We start from the raw sequence: 6,000 nt of genomic DNA on the forward strand, positions 1-6,000 counted from the left end.
GGCTGCTGACTGGTTAGAAAATGCCCTCAGGAAGGTGGAGATGGAAGTTCAGATACAGGGAAGGGAGAGAATTGTGATTCTTGAGCAGGGGCTCTTACCACTCAATGGGAAGGTAAGAGAAAATAATTATGCTTCCTCTGATCAGACTCATTTCTGGGAGGAGGTAGAATTTAAGTTCCTAACTAGCAAACTCCATGCTACTTCTGGATGTAAAGAGAAGGCAGAGTTCAGGCACTTGGGGAACTGAATCCACTGGGAAGTGTGAGTGCAGGGTTCTACAGCAGCAGACTGTACTGGGGTTCATATGTTCCGCCTTTGGGATCACGGTAGCTATATGTGCAATTAGTAAGGATTTAAACATCTAATTCCTCCTGTGACCTTCCCATCCCACTTCAGGGAACTGTGGTTTGGCCTCAGGAAGTATCAATCCTGGATGGTCTGCCTAGTGTGGCATCAAGGACCATATCCCTGAGGTGATAACCAAGAAATGTGTAGGGAACAGCTCTTTTACTCATCTTGAATTACATTCACCTCTCACAAGCCCTTTCTCACCTCACAGGCTGAGCCCTGTATTTTTACTAAAGGCTGGTGCAGTGCCAGCTTTCCACGAGATTGTCTGGAACTTGGACTTGTATCCAGTGGATTCACTAAGGCTGTGAAAACAAGGAAGAACTGCAACCCTCACAAGTGCTGAAGACAGTTTGCTAAAGGGATTCAACAGCCAGTGCAGGTGCATGATAAATCAGTAAATTCTGCTGCCTCTCTGTGTTTTCCAGAGCGACCTGGAGCTCCAGCAGGAGCGGTGCTCTCCAGATGGCTCTCCACGTCTTCCCTAACACACCAGTGAGCCAGGAGATCGAGGCAGAAATTCCAGTGTGGGGAGGGTGTGAGTCATGAGATGGTGAGTGAAGGAAACAGCAGGATAAAAATAACAGAGCCCAGTATGATGCAGAATATTAATCTCTTACCCTGTGTTATCCTCGCTTGTATTACAGGCGCTACTCTGCTCTAGTGTAGATGCTCTGCTGCTCAAAAAGATTATGGCTCAGGATGCCAGATTGCAGGGACTCCTAATACTTGTGCTTTTAAGTTGGCTGAAAATTCTTAATCAAGAAGTTCCTGCTGTAGAAAATATGTAATCAAAGAGTGTCAAAATGCTACATTTGTATTTTTCATGTTTACATGAAAATGTTGATTTCAGTTAATTTGACTTCAACTAAAAAATTGATTTATGCAAAATTTAAATGAGTAAAGTCCCTTTCATTTTCCAACCTTCTTTTTTTTCCCCTCTCTCCTTCTTCCTTCCTGCCAAAGGAGAAAAGAAAGGAGAAGACTATGAAAATACTATGAAAAACCCACATAAAATTCAACTTTGATTCTAGCTAACATAAATCTGTAGGGAAAAAAAAGGAAAAGTGAAATTGGCAAAATAAAATTTAAAAAAAAAGCGCCAAGTATTTTATTTTGACAAAATGGATCTCTCTTTTTCTACTCAAATCTGCCATCAGATTTGCTGAGCTTTGTTCTGAGATCACTCACAACAAAATCAGGAGCCCTTTTAGGGAGCATTTCCAGCTCAGCCAGTGTGAGCTTTCTAACCCAGTCCCCTTGACATCTCCTCTAATCACTGGGCAGTGATCTTCAAAGAGCTCTTGGGAGCTTAGGAAGCCTCTTGCTCCGTTATTTTTCAATTCAGTCAGGAATCTGGGCACCATAAAGACAGAAGGAGCTTTTCCTTTAACTTCAAAGAGTGCCAGCTCTGGCACTGAGGCTTCACTGCAGATTAACACATGGGGAGCTCTTCTGACAGAAACTGCCCTTGTTATTTCAGGGTGCGGAGAACTGTTTATTTCATTTCACACATATTCAGTTCAAAACCTTTCCAAAGGATTTCACTTCGCTGCTTTTTTGTCGTTGGTCTGTTTTTTTCTTTTCCATGTAAGTCACCTTTGGGCTTAAGTTCACTTTCAAGACTGTGGAAAACTTTATCAAAACTGGGGAACAGCCCTCTGAGGCAGGCAGGGAGGTGGCTGTGTGGTCCCCACGCTGCAGGACTCACAGTGTGAATGACTAATATTTGTAGGGCTCTCTCTCCTCTTTACCCTTTCAGGGCTGCTTTATGAAGTGGAGCATTAGCACACATGCTGAAAGAAGGCACCATTCAATTGTGATAGATTTAAGCTGTCTGTGTGTAAAATCATGTGGTTCAGGTGTGCAGTTATGGTCAGAGTACTCCTTGCTCCCTTTCAGACCCCATTGAAACCAACTTCTTTGATCCCACTAAGCTGAAAAATCCCTCTTTTTCTGCTTCTTTCTTTTCTATTTTGTCTTACAGAGGCTGCCTGGGAAGCTACTTGGGAATAGCTTTTCTGGTTTTAAATACTCTTCTTAAGCAATCTCCTGTTATTTTTTACTTCCATATTCCCATCTATTTAACTTATTCCTGTATACCAAGGCTTTTTATTTTCCAATGCGTAAAGAAAGAAAGACTTATTTTGGAAGTTCTACAAAAATGGGAGTCATTGTAATCATGATTTGATGTCCTTGGAACGCACTTTATTTACTATTTGTTTTTATTAGGACATTGTTTGAACGTAACTTTAAGCCCAGTAAGGTTCCAGGACTAATCTTCTGGGAGAGGATATTTATGGTCCATATTTTCAGAGAGGGAGATTGGAAGTAGAAAAGGGCTTAAGTATTTAGGCCTCGCTTCAGCTCTGAAGGCAGGGGAAATCTGCAAGTAGTCTCTTGACCAGTCGAAGTAGTCGGTGGCATGTGCAGATGCCCAGCACCAAGGGGCACTTGCATTCCATGTGTGCTCAATTCCAAGCAGAAACATGGGCCTCAGACTGTGTGCATTACTGCAGGGGAACTGACCTATTTTTCTGAAGAGGAAAAATCTACCATAAAAATCTAATTTGAAAGGATTGTGGGAGTGGAAACAGGGCTGTTTTTTCTCTAGGATATTTGGTTATGCAAACAAATTGATGAAGAAGAAAATTCCAGCAGGAAAACCACTAATGGTGCTCGGTGCCACTCGATTAATTGTAACACTCCTGAAAGGAAAGTGAAATAACAGTGAACCTTTCAGAGAATCAGAGAATCATAGAATGGCCTGGGTTGGAAGGGACCTTAAAGATCCTCTAGTTCCAACCCCCTGCCATGGGAAAGGACACCTTCCACTTTGTTCTAAGCTATCATTTTGTATCCAGTGTGGAGCCTAATGATTTTTCCTCATTACTTACTGCAGCTTTTTGCATGACAGTCTCCCGATTGCTTTCCTCCTGCAGACGCTGACCATTAGGAAGACACTGCTGCAGAGTCTGAAACCAAACCAGCCTATTCCTTGTTCTCAAGTCATCTTGGGTTGGAAGCTGCCGAAACACTTCCTTCTGGATAAATAACTGTGATGTCCCCATCATCCCCAGAATTGGATTTCTTCACTGGGATTGCTGAAACATTGGTCTGCTCCAAGGTTTCTCTCATAGAGGAATTGTTCAGCTCCGCAACAGGAGTGAGAAAAGTTTAAATGCTTTGGGCTCACTCCCAGGCACAAGACTTATTATTTGAGCTTTTGTTTGGAAATAAATTGAGTTCTTGTCAGAGATTTGGCATCTTCTCCCATGGTTCTTACATATCAAACTTTCTCATCATTCTGGAAGAAGATTCAAGTGTTTGTTCTCTTTCTTTTACTGGCACTCTTCTTTGTTTATTTATTTTGTATTCTTGAGATGTGCTGCATCTCTGGAGTTTGTATTTCTACCTTTAGCGTAAAAACGCTGTACATACAAGTCTAGAATGAATCTGAAGATTAGTCTAATTTTTCATGTGACTTTGACTTGAACATTTTTCTGTTTATGTTTATATTGCTATTTCAAATATGTGCATTGCCTGTATTCTTTATGCCTTTTCCCCATCTATAACTCAATAAAATAATGTCCCCATTCTGCAGAACCATATCACATGTGTGACAGTGACAACAGTTTCTGAGTAATAATGACTGATAATTTTAAATGTGTTAATCTATATTTATATCTATTTCTGTATATCTGTCTGTCACAGCCTGAAATTCTTCTGATGTGGGATTTGAGATGGTGAAAAAATTACCAGCGAGTGGTAAGCTCGGCTCGGGGATAATTCTTCATAAACCTGTTTGGACTTGAAAGGTAGATTGTCCTGCTCCCTAAAGGCTTATGTTCTTTATTTCAGTTCTCATCCATGGCTAAATTTAGAACTGATATTACATGAATCAGTGGAGTGTCACCCATTTCACCAGAGAAGTTTGTGTGAGGACAGTACTTCCCTGTGCTACTCTTGGAACTGGATGCTGTAGGACCTGGCCCTGCCTTGTTAGAGTGCTTAAGGCAGATTCTCAGCTGGCATGAACCAGCCTAATTTCCTTGACATTAGTGGAGCTCTGCTGTTTTTTGCTCACTGAACACCTCAGAGTTTATCTGCATTTAAATGAAACTTGTTTCTCTGAAGCGCAAACTTTTTAAAGGAATTTGTTGGGTTGTTTCTAACCCTCTCTACTAAGGAACAGAGTACCATGACCTGGGAGATCTGTGGGCTGATGCAAGCCTTAGGCCTTTAACTGGAGGGCTTCATCCTTGTCACATGGATCTTCCAGTTCTTCCAAGTCCCTTGATTTTCTTTTGCTGGATAGATCCAGTGAAGTACTCAGCTCTGTGCTGAGGCATAGTCCTGACTGACATGAACAGATGCACAAGTGGATTCAGGACTGAGGCTTTAATGAGGAGGTTTCTGAGTCTCTGGAAACAGGCTTTGATCTTAGAGTGAACTTATCAAAATTCTGAGCGCTCTGAGCATTCGTGGACATTAAAGTCCCTCAGAGCAAGGACATGAAACCATTCAGTGTCTCTCTTGCTTTGGGGAGATTCAGCTTTTTTTTTTTTGGCATATTTGTTAAAAGGCATTCACTGCCAGGAGAAACTTGAGGCCATTGTACAATGCTGGCTTTTTACTGCTGTAATATTGCTTTGGGTCTCAAAGGTTTAGTGAAGTCAGTGGGAAATTTTCTATCACTTTCAGTGTGTTGGGAACATGTCCTTGCTGCAAGAAAGACCCCATCAAATACAGCTATTTACAAAGCAAAGAGGGAAGGACATTTCTCGTCCTTGTCTATTTAATGCTGTATGCCAAGCCTCTGTTCAGGATTTTAAATCGTACAAATTGCAAAGTGTCCCATCCAAATAGAATGAAGGCTGAACCCACTCAAGCTGTGGGATATTTACCACAGGGAATGGGCAATAGGACCTCCAAGGGGAAGCCTGAGGATTGTGAGTGGTGACAGTGGTGATGGGGACAGGTGACTTGTCAGACTTACCTACACCTCCATCACTGAACTGAGTGGAGCTCTATTTTCCCATGTACCCCAAAATGACAGCTCCTGATTCCTCTTACATCTTGGAGGCATAGTATACACAACTAGACATCTCCAATCAGAAACAAGATATATTCCTGTAAACAAACATCTGGGGCTGGTTTATAATTAGGGTTTCTATTTATAGGTCATCATCTTTCACTTAGGTGCGCTACTGCTGCTGTTTTGCCAAAAGCATGCTCATTAATTTCTTTCTAGCTTCTCCTTGTCATTATTAGAGGATAGGAAGCATGTTCATGGTTTAATAAGCTTGAGTTTCAGACTAGGCTAATCAAATCATTTTGGTCATTTTATCAGTTTTTAATTTGCAATAAGAGATTCAATTTAGATGAAAATATCTTCAACCTGAAAAGGGGATTTTGCTTAGAAGTTGACTGTCCTTAACCAGCTGCCAGCTCTGTGCTTGGGCTTTGTGCCTGTAGTTACAGGAAAAAAGGTCCAAGGTAGTCAGGAAACACAACAGAAGCCTCCTAATGATAAGAAAGTGACAGACTGAAATCCACCGAGGTGAATGTGGTGCAAAGACCTGTCTAGGACAGGACTCTTAATCCCAGGATCCAGTCCCATAGCCTTGTGAGCGTGTTTGCAGCAGAGGA

At 41.7% G+C, this 6,000-nt stretch overlaps 1 protein-coding gene across 3 annotated transcripts in view; it reads left to right on the forward strand.

Moving 5' to 3' along the window:
• Positions 1-3,962, forward strand: part of KCNA5 (potassium voltage-gated channel subfamily A member 5) — a 28,050-nt gene extending 24,088 nt beyond the window's left edge. For all 3 annotated transcript variants that reach the window (XM_039570425.1, XM_039570426.1, XM_039570424.1), the window contains one exon: positions 3,291-3,962. The gene's annotated coding sequence lies outside the window, so the exon portion shown is untranslated. The remainder of the gene's footprint in view (positions 1-3,290) is intronic.
• The last annotated feature ends 2,038 nt before the right edge of the window (positions 3,963-6,000 follow it).

This window comes from Corvus cornix, chromosome 1A, assembly GCF_000738735.6.
Source record: "Corvus cornix cornix isolate S_Up_H32 chromosome 1A, ASM73873v5, whole genome shotgun sequence".
NCBI lineage: Eukaryota > Metazoa > Chordata > Aves > Passeriformes > Corvidae > Corvus > Corvus cornix.